The 15257-nt window shown below is 40.2% G+C and overlaps 1 protein-coding gene across 1 annotated transcript in view; it reads right to left on the bottom strand.

The window, feature by feature from the left end:
• The window catches only part of tweek (transmembrane protein KIAA1109 homolog tweek), an 843591-nt gene that overhangs the window by 585756 nt on the left and 242578 nt on the right, over nucleotides 1-15257 (bottom strand). The window lies entirely within an intron of this gene.

The following is a 15257-nucleotide window of genomic DNA, read 5'->3' as shown; positions in this document are numbered from 1 at the left end:
TAGATTTATTTATTTATTTAATTTATTTAATTATTTATTTATTTATTTATTTATTACAGGAAGTACTTGGATTTGAAAAACACATACAATACCACAGTACATACTCTTTCTTTCATAGACTGTTATGTTTATCAACATTCAGTCTGCAAGCCAAAATACAGGGTGCTTGGCTTGAATGAATAATAAAATATAAATTAATATCTTGGGAAGTAATAGAGATAATCATTGGCAGTTTGGTTCTACAAGTAGAAAAATTCAAAATGTTTATTTACATATCTAATACACCTTGATATGTGCACCATTAATGGTGCGACAGACGCCAAAACTGTATTCCACCTCTCTCCATGCGTTTTGTTGCATCGCAGAGGTAGCATTTGCGACAGCTGCTGGAATGTTGCAATTTAATGTGAAAACTGCATTTAACGTGTGAATTTTAGATTAAGTAAGCATCCCACCATACAGCTGGCCTGTTAGATAAGTGTCCCATTTGTCTCTCTTCTTTGAAGAATAGGAAGCTCAGACGGCTGCGTAACACAGCACGTGTTCCGCTACCTGCCTGTTAGGCTTGTACAATGTTGTTTCCGGTTGGAGTATCAACTGTAACTAAGTAAGAATATTTCAAACATACGTATCAATCAGGAAATGGCACAGACACCTTTGGGAAACTGGCAAATCGCTTTCGATAACAGGCCACAACACCAAGCACGCTGATGATTGGGAGGGTACAATACAGATTTGGTGTCTGTTGCACCACTAATGATGCGCATATCAAGGTGCTTTAGGTATATAAAGAAACATTTTGAGTTTCTCTACTTGTAGAACTATACCACCAATGATTATCTCTATTACTTCTCAAGATATTAACTTTTTATTTTATTATACATTCAAGCTGGACACCCTGTAAATGAACTAAGCAATTCCTTAACACATTGAGGTCAAAGACTGTACCCCATATGGGCTGTGTCATTTATTGTGGAGAATGAAGCCCACACAGTGCACATTTTCTGGTTTCCATCATTGTTACTACGAAACAAACATACTATGTGTGTTAATAGGCACTGTAGTATAAGATTTTATTCACAAAGTTCAAAAAAACACACAGATGGCAGCAAACTACAACTCTTGTTCCTTTCAAATTGAGTCAGAGCTGTGTCAAATCGACAGCAGTGTGCTCGTAATGGCAGCCACGCATGACCATAGACTCAATGACAGTGGTTTATACCAACTGAACAGACCAAACAGATCACACATAATATTTATATACTAATAATTACGTAGATATATATCTCTAGTACGAACAATTCTGAATGGTCTAAAAACCAAATAACTCAATATCAACCATATTTTATTAGTTAAGTTATGTGTTGAACTTTTTCCAAAAATGAAAAAACCCAAGTTACTAAATTATTTTTTTTTGCTAGGGGCTTTACGTCGCACCGACACAGATAGGTCTTATGGCGACGATGGGATAGGAAAGGCCTAGGAGTTGGAAGGAAGCGGCCGTGGCCTTAAGGTACAACCCCAGCATTTGCCTGGTGTGAAAATGGGAAACCACGGAAAACCATCTTCAGGGCTGCCGATAGTGGGATTCAAACCTACTATCTCCCAGAAGCAAGCTCACAGCCACGCGCCTCTACGCGCACGGCCAACTCGCCCGGTAGTTACTAAATTAAATGCACTATTTCAATGATGAGGGATTTGTCAATTGTATTACAGTAACGTTCATATGGGACCTCTTCAAACCCTGAAAGATCAATGAAAAGAGGAAGACAGAAGAGAAGAAGGAAGTAGATGTATGAAATAACTCACTTCTACTACTACAATCAGCAGGGAAAAAACCATACGCAATGTGTTTACAAACGAACAACCAATTTGCAGGCTGAAAGAAGAAGTATTGCACACATACTTTTCGGACATACACTATGTGATCTAAAGTATCCGGACATCAGGTTGAACATGACGTACAAGTTCATGCGCTCTCCATCGGTAATGCTGGAATTCAATATGGTGTTGGCCCACCCTTAGCCTTGATGACACCTTCCACACTCGCAGGCATACGTTCAATCAGGCGCTGGAAGGTTGCTTGGGGAATGGCAGCCCATTTTTCATGGAGCGCTGAACTGAAGAGAGGTAGCGATGTCGGTCGGTAAGGCCTCGCACGAAGTCGGCGTTCTAAAACATCCCAAAGGTGTTCTATAGCATTCAGGTCAGAACTCTGTGCAGGCCAGTCCATTACAGGGATATTATTGTCGTGTAACCACTCCGCCACAGGCCGAGCATTATGAACAGGTGCTCGATCGTGTTGAAAGATGCAATCGCCATCCCCGAAGTGCTCTTCAACAGTGGGAAGCAAGAAGGTGCTTAAAATATCAATGTTGGCCTGTGCTGTGATAGTGCCATGCAAAACAACAAGGGCTGCAAGCCCCCTCCATGAAAAGCACGACCACACCATAACACCACTGCCTCCGAATTTTACTGTTGGCACTACACACGCTGGCAGATGACGTTTACCGGGCATTCGCCATACCCACACACTGCCATCGGATGGCCACATTGTATACCGTGATTTGTCACTCCACACAACGTTTTTCCACTGTTCAATCGTCCAATGTTTACGCTCCTTACACCAAGCGAGGCGTAGTTTGACATTGACCTGCGTGATGTGTAGCTTATGGGCAGCCGCTCGAGCATGAAATCCAAGTTTTCACACCTCCCGCTAAACTGTCATAGTACTTGGAGTGGATCCTGATGCAGTTTGGAATTCCTGTGTTATGGTCTGGATAGATGCCTACCTATTACACTTGACGACCATTTTCAACTGTCGGAGGTCTCTTGTCAGTCAACAGACAAGGTCGCCCTGTACACTTTCGTGCTGTATGTGTCCCTTCATGTTTCCACTTCACTATCACATCAGAAACAGTGGACCTAGGGATGTTTAGGAGTGTGGAAATCTCGTGTACAGACTTCTGACACAAGTGATACCCAATCACCTGACCACATTTGAAGTCCGTGAGTTCCGCAGAATGCCCCATTCTGCTCTCTCATGATGTCAAATAACTACTGAGGTCGCTGCTATGGAGTACCTGGCAGTAGGTAGCAGCACAATGCACCTAAGATGAAAAACGTATGTTTTTGGGGGTGTCCGAATACTTATGATCACACAGTGTATTTTCTAGGCCAAACAACCACAAAAGACCAGAATCCCCTCAAAAAGGCACTGAGAGTGAACTCGTGTAGACTAACAACTTACACAATCCGGTCATATCTAAAGAAGACATTGTTCAGACAAAACAGAAAATCCAGATAGACACTGCAAGCGGTCCTGACCATGTATTCGTCCAAGCTATTAAAAACAGCACGATTTCAGAGATAATCACAATCATCGCCACTAGAATGCTAACAACAGAGTTAGTGGCATTGACTTTCAAGAAAGCCCGTACAATTCTGATTCATAAAGGAGGTGATGTAAATGATCCCTCAGTAACTGGCGTCCAATTACTATATGCTCAGTTATTAGACAAGTCATCGAGAAAGTTCTCGATAAACAGCTTCAGAACTACATTGTGTTTCATGACAATCAAAGGGGTTTCACCAATACACCCGGTACTTACATAAACACCTCAATTTTGGAAGCCGTTTTACAGCACACCAGGCAAGAAAAGAACGATGCATGCATCATATTTCTGGAAGTTTGAAAATCTTTTGATAACATCGGACATGCGCACCTCCAGAGCACACTGAAGTCGGTGGGAGTGCCCAAAAAACTGATGAGGCTGCTAATTGCACTATAAGACAGAAACATAACACAGATACAGACCCGAAAACAGGGAACAAAACCCATCAAAATTAATAGCGTGTGCTTCAAGGCTCCCCTTTGTCACCGGCATTATTTAACATCGCTACCAATCATATTGTGGAAGAACTATCTAAAGATTCTTTAGCAGGGAATTACAGTTACTCGATTGCAAACGAGCAGCCTAACCTCACCATAATGTGTTTCACCGACGATATGGTAATATTTGGGAAAAACACTAAATCTGCTGCCGAACTAGCCAGGATTGCCAGAGAAAGATTTAAGGAACTCGGGCTGGACGTCGGCGTTTCAAAATGAGCTTGTCTATCAATAAAGGTCAGCTAACGGAAGAGAATATCTTAAATGACGACTATGAAATTAAATCACAGTGCAAGAGAAGTGCGATTCGTTACTTAGGTGTGAACTTCATTAATGAACTTAAACTGGATCCACAAGCCATAACTGATAAGACGCAAAACAAGATTGACACACTTGTTAGCTCACCATTGCTGCAATCTGACCAGAACTTTTCAATTTTAAATAGTTCTATATCACCTACCCTTATTTACCCACTCCAAGTTACTCCCCTAAACAAGATCCCTCAAACATTTCTATCAGATGCGGATAAAATATTAAAGAGTGGAACTATAGAATTTTTACAACTACCAGCAGACGTTCTGGATCACATGGTGTACACCGAAAGGAAGTATAAAGGCCTCGGTTTGTTTTGCGCCACTTGGGAAGCCAAACTACAGCATATTAACATCTGTAATAAACTGACGCTTGCAAATAATGGCTAAATTAATGCAACTACGAACTTCGAGCAAGAACGTACAATTTGTTTGCAAGATCTAGGCACAGAAATTAATTATCAAGTCATGTCCAAAAACAGCCATCTTCCCAACGTAAGGAAAGTCCGACAGATACTACGAGACAGAGAAGTTCAGTCATGGACGAAGCTGCCACACAACGGTTAGGGCGTTAAACTCTTCCAGGAATACACGCCAGGGAACAAATGGATAAGAGATCACCGAGGCTTATGTGAGGAATGGAGAGGGGCAATCAAGATAACAGCTAATGTATGCACCGTTCGCTCCATGCCGGGAAGGTCCCAGGACAACACACTCTGTCGGCATTGCCACAGAGAGCACGAAACTTTTGCCCATGTCCTGGGTGCCTGTCCTCACGGGGAGGTATTGAGAAATTCCCGCCATCATACAATACGACACATGATCGCGACCTCGCTGAGGGATCACGGTTTCACGATGCATGAAGAAGTTTCTGGCCTAGCTACCGGCGGGAGTAACAGGCCTTTCAACCAGCTAGCAAGCAAGGACTAATCTTAGATCCCACAATACGCTTCGAGTCGCACGTTGGCCAGGCCGAAGAGGTGGACGCCGAGAAGAAGTCTATTTACCAGCCAACCGTGAACTACTATACGGACATATCACCTAGACAATATTTCCGTCCATGGACACACGATCGGAGCTCAAGCCACAATCCCTAAATTTCTTGTACAGGTATGGGATTCTCTCGGTCTCAACCGGACACAACTTCACGGCATCGCTACCACCGCAATACGAGGTTCAGTAACCATACTCCGCAACCATCTATATAACATTTGAAGAACCATATATCATATCAGATTCCAAATTCGTTCCAAACTTATTCCTGAGCCTTGTGATGGGTATTCCTATCTGGCATACTAGCAAAGAAGGTAGAATACTGTGTAGTTGATGTACTTTGCTCTTGTGGTAGCCTCCTCATGGAGGAAGTTGTATTAATAAAAAAAGAGAAGTAAAAAATTACCCAAGTTCAAAACTAGTATTTAATCTATTAATCCAAAATCACTGAAAAATGACCAATCCGGAAAATTAAAATGTATGAAAGTCAGCACGACCTCAATGTGTTAAGCCTCTTATTGATACTAGAAATATTACTATTACTACTACTACTACTTATTTCCCTTACTTTCAAATCATTAAACACCCACTCTAGCCATCATCACAGCATCCCTCTGCATCTCTTGTCCTCCATGGCTGAACTCATTATTCCTTAGTAACCTATCCTCTACTATTCACCTCACATGATCCCATGCCTGAAGCCAGTTCATACTTCACAACTTTGTCCATGTAGTTACCCCTATCTTAGCCTTCTTATTTTCATTACAATTATTTCATTATCCTTCTGCCACCATTATCCCTTGTTTTTACAATCAACCACTTTTGCGACTTCCATATCTGTTACCTCCAGCCTGTCCTTTAAACATTTCACAACAGTTGCTGCAAAACCTAACACTCGGTATACCATCATTCATAAATTGTCGCTCAACATGGGGCTCTAATGCTGCTACCCTTCAATGTTCAGCACTGGTCTTATCTTCACTGCTCTGAATACTGCACCACTGTCTAGCTCAACAGTCCTCATTCCAAGAAAATCAACATTGAACTGAATAACACATTAAGGCTGATTTCAGGAAGAGTAAATCCCCACTAACTCAATAGCTAACTGCTCTGAGGCACATCCCTCTGTTGCACCTTTGGCACACCCAAAGTTTTGGTAAAAGATTTCCATAAAATCTGTAGAAATCAGTATGTACCAATTCACAGTGGTCTTTCTCACTTACAATCAACTGAGCTCCAATCAAAGCACCCACTTATTTGTACAGCCCAGCAACTAATAACTGAAAACTTTTGTTTGCGAAGACAGTAGTCATCTGATTGGAGGTAGGTTGTTTCTTCAGAATACCGCAATTGTCAATTATCTATGTGAAGGCATCTGGATTTGATCTGCCCAGAGGGATATGGTGCAAACTGAACAGAATTCAGACCAAACATTGTGTATGTGCTGACTCACTGTAGAAGTGGAATATGCTGAAATAGTTGATCATAACTGTGAATTTGCTACATTAGCTTTGCTACATTTTTATTTGAGTTCTCTCACTATGCTACCATCCTGGGAGAATACACTTCCTGTATTTGAAATAATAGACTTGCTTCAACCTCATATTCCCATCTTAGCTTTCTTCCCAATCAAGATATATTTAGTCTTGGACTTTTTTTTTTTTTTTTTTCTTTACATCGCACTGACACAGATAGGTCGTATAGTGACGATGGGATAGGAAAGGCCTAGGAGTGGGAAGGCAATGGCCATGGCCTTCATTAAGGTACATCCCCAGCATTTGTCTGGTGTGAAAATGGAAAACCACATAATACTATCTTCAGGGCTGCCAACAGTGGTGTTGGAACCCACTATCTCCCGGATGCAAGCTCACAGCTGCGCGCCCCTAACCGCACGGCCAACTCGCCCAGTAAACTTTGGAAATTCCAGGCAGTTATGTAATACTACGACAGCCTCTTTACAGATAAAATTTAAATGAAAGTGGCAAAGTCAGTATGACACATTAAGACCTCAACAAAACTGAAGATGGAATACAATGGAGAAGGCGAGACAGGTAACTCGGTACTAGGAGACAAATATAAGTGCAAACTGCTGTCTTTCAGGTGTAGGAGCCTGAGGGAATAAACTCCAACAGAAAATCATCATGTGCGTTAGGCCTAGCAAGCTAGCAAAACTGAATAATTGTTGTGAAGATTCAAGGTGGTACTACTACTACTTCCTGAACATTTCTGCTTATGCAGGTCGTTCACAGAGCCTCGTCTAATGTTCACTTTTTCCCCCACAGTCTATCTGTTCATCACTGTCTCCCATTGTAGTCCTTTCCGATATACATTATCCTCCAAATGATCCCTCTATCTTGTTCATGTCTTCCAATTGGTCTTCTTCCAGATTCTGTTCATTCCAGAGCTTTTCTTGATAATCTTTCTTGTCTCATTCTTTTGACATGGCTGAACCATTTCAGCCTATTTCTCTCCACAATTTATTTTACGGGACTGATCTGTAGCGTGTTTTCATTTTCTCTTCTTGTCCCTCTCTACGGAACTGATCTGTTGAGTGTTTTCATTTTCTCTTCTTGTCCCTCTTCTTTTTACCCCAGATCCCTCACAGAAAGCACATCTCATTTGCTTGTACTCTACTCTACTCAGATAATTTTTTGTTCAAGTCCAACATTCAGGTCCATAGGTCAATATTGGCAAATAATATGATTTATATATCATAATTTTTGCTTTAGTAGGTAATTTCCAATTTCTAATTATGTTTGAGACACAGTAAAAAATTTTTTAGAGAAATTCCCTATCCTCTCCAAAATTTCTTCCTTAATGTTTCCTTACCATGTTAGCTATATTCCTAGGTATTTGAAAGCATCTACTTCTTTAAGAATGTTTCATTACACCTAACATCCTTCATTTTTCTGTTTTCTCTACTGATTTTAAATACCTTACTTTTCGTTAAACTTATTTCCATGGCTGCTTCTTTAATTGCCCTCTGCCAAATATTTAGTTGGCCTTCCAATTTTTGTTCATTTTCTTCCAGTATCATCACATCATCTGCATATGCTATAACTTTCAAATCATTTGCTGTTGACCTTTGGCAAACTTTCCTCATAATGTTGTCCATCACTATATTAAAAAGCACTGGTGAAAGTACACTTACTTGTCGAACTCCTCTTTTGGGCCAGATATGTCGATGACACATTAGTAATTTTAAATGAAGAATCAATCAACGCAGCCTCTACACTTCTTTATCTCAACAACATAGACTCTAACATTAAATTCACCCTCGAATCAGAACACAACCAAACTCTTAATTTTCTAGACTTAACTATCACTAGACATCCTTCTTCTTTATCTTACAAAATATTCAGAAAACCAACCCAAACAGCAACCACAATACGACAAGATTCTTCGCACCCTCAAGCACATAAACGCGCCACTTATAACAGCTTAATTTTTCATGCCTTCAACACCCCTTCTAAAAAAGATTTAAATAAAGAATTGAACACCATTCGTAACATCGCTAAATTCAATGGCTTTAGCAACTCCTTCATAAACCGTATCATCAACAAATCTAAACACCGTCCTAAAACCACGTTATCTAAAGACATAACAAAACCAACTGCATTTTCCACTTTCACTTTCACTCAAGATGCTTATAAAATAACTAATGTTTTTAAAAAACATAACATGAAAATTTCTTTTAGATAGATAGATAGAGAATGGGTGAACCCTGCCTTCGCAGGGCTCCACGCGTAGGTCTGTGAAGACCCTTTGTGTCCCTTAAACGGGTTTGCATAGTCCAGCCCTAGTGCTCCTATAAAGGATACCAGTGTCCGGATGTTGGCATTCCAGATGTCTTCCAGGCTCACGAAATGTGAGCCAAGGTATCGATGTCTAGTGCTTGCAAGAGCCTTGCACTGACATAACACATGAGCGGAGGTCTCCTCCTCCCTACCGCATCTTCTACACATCGGATCCTGACTGATTTTCATGATGTGTAGGTGTCTCTGTAAGGTACTGTGGCCTGTCAACAGCCCAACTATCATTCGCATTCTGGTCCTATTCAAATTTATCAGGACCTTTTTATAACTTTGGCTATGCCCTTTGATAAGTTCACGTGCCTGCCTTGCTATAGTTAACCTCTTCCAAATGTCCAAGTGAGACTGGTTTGTCCATTGGGATATTACCAGTTTCACGCTTCGGAGTGACACTCCCAGGAAGGGCTCTGGTCCTATGAAAGGACCCTTTGAGCCTTGTTTCGCTAGTTTGTCAGCTTCTTCATTTCCACTGATACCTGTGTGCCCAGGGACCCATAATAGGGTAACTGAGCTAAGTTCACACAGCTGATCTAATATCCTTTGGCATTCCCATACCATTTTTTATGTTGTTTTAACGGCACATAGTGCTTTTAACGCTGCCTGGATATCGCTGCAAATAGTGATGCATCTTCTGTGTCCAGGCATGTTCCATATATATATACAGCACAGGCCAGTATTGCGTATATTTCGGCCTGGAAAACAGTAGCGTATTTACCCATAGGTAGGGAGAACCTTGTCTTAGGCCCCCAGACTCCGACGCCTGTGCCCGTCTCTGTCCGCGAGCCATCTGTGTACCATGTACAGCGCCCAGACCTAAGACGGGTCCCAGCATCCACGGCCCACTCCTCCCTTGTGGGTATCACCACTGTGAATTTATAATTCAAATTAAAACTAGGCTTCATCAGGTCCCCGATCATCATTGTCGTAGGGCAGGTCTGGTGAAGCCTTGTGAGAATAGAGGCATGACCTCTATTCGGATTCTTGAAGGACCATCCTCCGAGTGACCAGAGGCGGTAGGCACTCATTCCCGCTATTTCCTTAACATATAAATGTAAGGGGGGAAGACCTAGGATGGCCTCCATTGCACATAATGGTGTAGTATCCAGTGCACCTGTTATTCCTAGACACGCAAGTCTTTGGACACTGTTTAACTTGGTGGTCACAGTTTTACTCTCCGAACTTGGCCACCAGACTAAAGATGCACAGGTGATCGTGGGCCGTACAATAGAAATATAGAGCCACTGGACCACCTTAGGTCCTACGCCCCAAGTCTTTCCGACGGCCCTGCGACAGGCCCACATAATCTTGCGAGCCTTATCCACCTTATGATCTATGTGTTTCTTCCAACTCAGTCTTGCCTCAAGGATTACCCCTAGGTACTTACAGTAACTGAGGTGGTCTTAACTAATTTTTTCCCAAATAGGAAAGGCTCTGACAGTCCGTCTAGCCTCCTCCTCTTGGTAAATACCACGAGCTCCGTCTTGTCGGGATTAACCGACAAGTCCGTGTCGTGGCACCATCTTTCCACCCTACGTAGGGAGCTCTGTACGAGCTCTGAAACCGTACTGGGGAAATTTCCCACCGCCATCAGGCTAATGTCATCTGCATAGCCTTGGGCATAAATTCCACCAACATTTAACCTGGTAAGTAGTTCATCCACTACCAGCCACCATAATGTTGGTGATAATACTCCTCCCTGTGGACACCCCCTGTCTATATTAGCTCTCAACATAACTGCATCGAGGGTAAACAGAACTTGACGGCCCTGCAGCGAGGCCATAATCCATTTTATGAGCATCCTGCTCACTCCTCTTCTCTCTAGACTAAGTTTTATGGAGCCCAAAGATGTGTAGTTAAAGCCCCCTTCTATATCTAGGAATACAACCATAGCAAGTTGTTGCTGATCCAAGGCACTCTCCAGCCTAGGAACTAGCTGGTGTAGTGCCGTCTCAACTGACTTCCCTGGTTGATATGCATGTTGATGAGCATGCAGGGGACAGTCTCTTAATACTTTCTCCCTGATATGTCTATCCACTAGTCTTTCCAAGGTCTTAAGAAGAAAAGACGTTAGACTGATGGGTCTATAATCCTTAGGTCTAGTATATGAAGATCTTCCAGGTTTGGGTATACATACTACCTTCGCCTGACGCCACAAGGAGTACACGTACATTTCTTTTAGAACTAACAATAGAAATTTTGATATTTTACACAACTCTAAATCACTAAATAAATCTAACGCTTTTTCTAAATCTGGAGTATACAGATTCAAATGTAACAACTGCAGCTCCTCCTAAATCGGACAAACTGGCCGCAACTTCAATATCAGATACTCCGAATATATCAACGCCATTAAATACAACAGATTCTCTGCCATAGGACAACACATACAAGACTCCAAGCATAATTTCACCAATATTGAAAAAGACATGAAAATACTTAAAATCATTAACAAAGGCCCCCCTCTTAAACACTACTGAAAATTGCTTTATTCACCTTGACCAATACTTCAACCCTAATTTCAATTTAAACGACATTTCTGAAAAACCCAACATCCTTTTCGACTTCCTAATACTACTTCTCAAAAATTCTAAATTTCAAAACCCCAATTCTATTTTCCATGCCTTACAAAGTTCCTACCCACATTTTCTACCTCCAATAACCCACCCTCCTAACCCACCCTAAACTACCCCTCCTTCATCTCCCTAGCTTATCCTTCCTCAACACCGTTTAACTTCAATCTCTTTTATTCTTCTCTTATTCCACTATTCCTCTTCCTCTATTAATTTATCCTATTTTTTCTTTTCACCTCAAAAAACAATGCCACCTTCATTTCGGTTCTTCTCATTCAAATTTAACTCTTGCCTTGTGCCGACTTCGACTACTTGAATCATGACCTGAATTTTTTACATTTTAAAAACTAGCGCACTGTGCATATGTTTTGATTTGTTTCCGGTATTGCACTTTTTACTGTATTTTTTTTTCCTCACAATTGTTTTTTTCACATCAACTGCTCCAAAAATTCTACAGGAAAACAATTACTTATTCAATTATATTGAATTATATTATATGTATCTATATATACTTACATTCCTGCAACCGAAGCAAATACTGGATCATTAAGCTGTTCTTCATTTTACGTTGGCGTTTAAAACAACAGTGCCTGATGTTGAATATATCGCGCTGATCACCGGGAGCTGGCAAGTTACTTCAATTGATCTACTCATCTTCAGCTTCAGCACGATTATGGACCTTCATATGTGTTCGATTGTGTTATGACTTTGTGCCTGACAGTGTATACAAGCCAGCTCATTTAACCGTTCTTCGCTTTTCATAAACATTATAAGACTTTGCCTAACACTGCGTGTGCCATACTGTCGTTCAGAAAATTACGCACTGTTTCTTTTAAGTGACTTACATTTTACTTCTTCTGAATTTTACAGTGTCTACCCCCGTCATTTTTATATCACCTCTTCTATTGATCTGGAGTGAACTTTATATTTTATTTTATTTTTCCTATGCATTGTTTTTCTTAATCAGCTGATGATGACGTGGACTAGGGTCAAAACCGGTACCACTTCTACTTATTATTAAATAAGAATGTAATCACTGCATTTCTTATTCTTTTGTATTGAATAGGTTGAACCTCTTTATTTATTATTTCAATTTTAACTAAGATATTCATAGACGTAAAAAAAACATGGATGCTAGAAAGGCTCTTCTGTTTTTTGGAACTTGAAGGAAGATGATTGTTGCGCGTGGAGGCTTAAGAATCCAGAGATGCGTTAGACTATGTTAAAAAATAGAGATCCATAAAATAGTCTAGTGCACCATATAAAAGTACTCCTTAAGTTGCTGGTCATGTAAATCGAAAAATGCTGGCTTCCAACTGATGCTGCTGTTCACTCAGAGATCAATTGAAATTGTAGTAACATTGTCTTCACAAGATGTTTATAAACTTGATATATATGCGGATGCAAAGTATGATGCTAGAAGAAAGTTCTTCTGTTACTAGAATCTTGAAGGACGATGGATGTTACGCGAGGAGGATTAACATATATGGAGTTAAATAAAGGTGGATAAAAATTCCCAGTTCAATGCGGACCATACGTTTGACTCTGAATAAATGACAGCAGAAAAAAAAAAAAAGAATTAAGTCAGGTGGAAGAAAATACTTTTTTTTTTTTAAATATGTCATATGGGAATTATTTCGTGTTGTAATAAGTTGAAGAGAGAATTGGGGGTAGGTGAGGTTCAAAGGAAATCTTGAGAAAGAGGCGGAGGGAAAAGAGAAACGAAAGGAAAGGAAATGGAAGGAGATAAAGGGGGCAGGGAGGGGAGGGGAAGAGAAAGGGGAAAGAGGTTATTAAGGCGGGACTGAGGGATGTGGAAATATGGAATATTGTTTAAGCAAAGTACTGTAAATAGAATGAAAAAACGGACCTTTAATATTTCACTTTGATTGTCTGAAAAGCCGAATGAGCAGGTTCAATGCGGACCATACGTTTGACTCTGAATAAATGACATTTGGAAATGTCATTAAGATTGAAGTTTGGATTAAAATATTGGTCCAGATGTATAACACAGTTCTCTGGTATGTTAAGGAGGGGTCCTTTATTCATAATTTTGAGAATTTCAATGTCATGTTTAATGTCTTTAAAATTATGATTATAATTGTTCATGTGTTGACCAACTGCTGAAAATTTCTTGTATTTTAGGGCATTGACATGTTCCAAGTATCGTATTTTAAAGCTTCTTCCTGTTTGCCCAATATAAGGAAATTTGCAGCTGTTGCAATTTACCCTATATACACTGGATTTTGAAAAGCAATCAGTTCTATTAATTTGGTTGCCTAATGATGGTCAAATCTAAAAAATTTATTCTTTGTTCATATGTTGATGATACTTTAGTAATCATAAATCAAAGCATAACAGATGCTGCTTCCACTCTTGTCAACCTTAACAATACTGACCCGCACATAAAATTTACGCTCTAATCTGGATATGAACAAAGAATAAATTTTTTTAGACTTGACCATCATTAGGCAACCAAATTCCTTAAAATTCAATATTTTCAGGAAGCCTACCCAAACATCTTCCACTATACGTCAAGATTCCTCTCATCCACAAATCCATAAAAGAGCAGCTTATAATAGTATGGTTCATCGAGCCTTTACTGTCCCAATGACCAAAAGTGATCTTAAAAAAGAATTTAACAATACCCGTATGATTGCTAAACTCAATGGATACAATAGTTCAGGGGTGGCCACTATCCTTACTTCTGGGAGCCGCAAATTTAGGAGACAAAAAATTGGGAGTATGTTTAGAAAAGGGTTTATAAAATGAAGACACGTTTTTCATTTTATGACAAATGAAGGGGCATTTATTTTCTACACTACACAGAACATTATTTTTCAGGTACACATCAATGAATGATATTTTATTTTTGATAAGTGCTTTTTTGAGTGTTCATTTTTGCTGTTAGTTTTTTGAAATTTGGCTGATAATTGGTAAGCGCAGTTCGCACAAGTTCACTTAAATGTTCATCAGTTCGTTCAGATCGACATGTAGATTTAATGAATTTAATCGTTGAGTGCAGTGATTCACATACGTAAGTAGCCCCAAAGATTGAGATAAGTCTCTCAGCACACACTTTTGTTAGTGGGTATTTTTCTTCTGGAATATTCTTCCAAAATTCTATGGTAGAAATGCCACTTTGTGTGAGCCCTTTTAGTCCTTCGTACTCTTGCAGTTCTTGTAGCTCCAACTCTACAGTTGCTGTATCCTTTGTTATTGGTGATGAAACAGGACTGCCATCGCCGACATCAACAGAAAAAGAATTTTCCAGGAATGAAAATGAAGGTTTAAGTGATCTCTAATCATTAAATCTGCATTGATTTCTTCAGCAAACCAGACATTTTACTCATGTAATCTTCAGTTTCCACCTGAATGCCAGGAAGGCTTTCAGTAATTTTCTTCAAACATTTGAAGTGAGAAAATGTTTTAGTCTGAAGGTCTTTCCCAAAAAGCTTCAACTTGCTATGAAAGCTAAATACAGTCTGGGCAAATTCAGAAATATCATTACAAGGAAGATATTGCTTTGAGCGGGAGAGTGTGTCAGTGAGCCAGTGTCGTGAGGTAAAGCCTGTCGTGTTTACATATAGGCAGTAGCGAGTGTCGATACTGTACTGACGTGAACGCGACTGGCTTTACCTCACGACACTGACTCACTGACACACTCTCCCAATCAAAG

This window comes from Anabrus simplex, chromosome 1 (assembly GCF_040414725.1).
Source record: "Anabrus simplex isolate iqAnaSimp1 chromosome 1, ASM4041472v1, whole genome shotgun sequence".
Classification (NCBI taxonomy): domain Eukaryota; kingdom Metazoa; phylum Arthropoda; class Insecta; order Orthoptera; family Tettigoniidae; genus Anabrus; species Anabrus simplex.
This window is presented reverse-complemented; position numbering and strand designations above follow the sequence as displayed.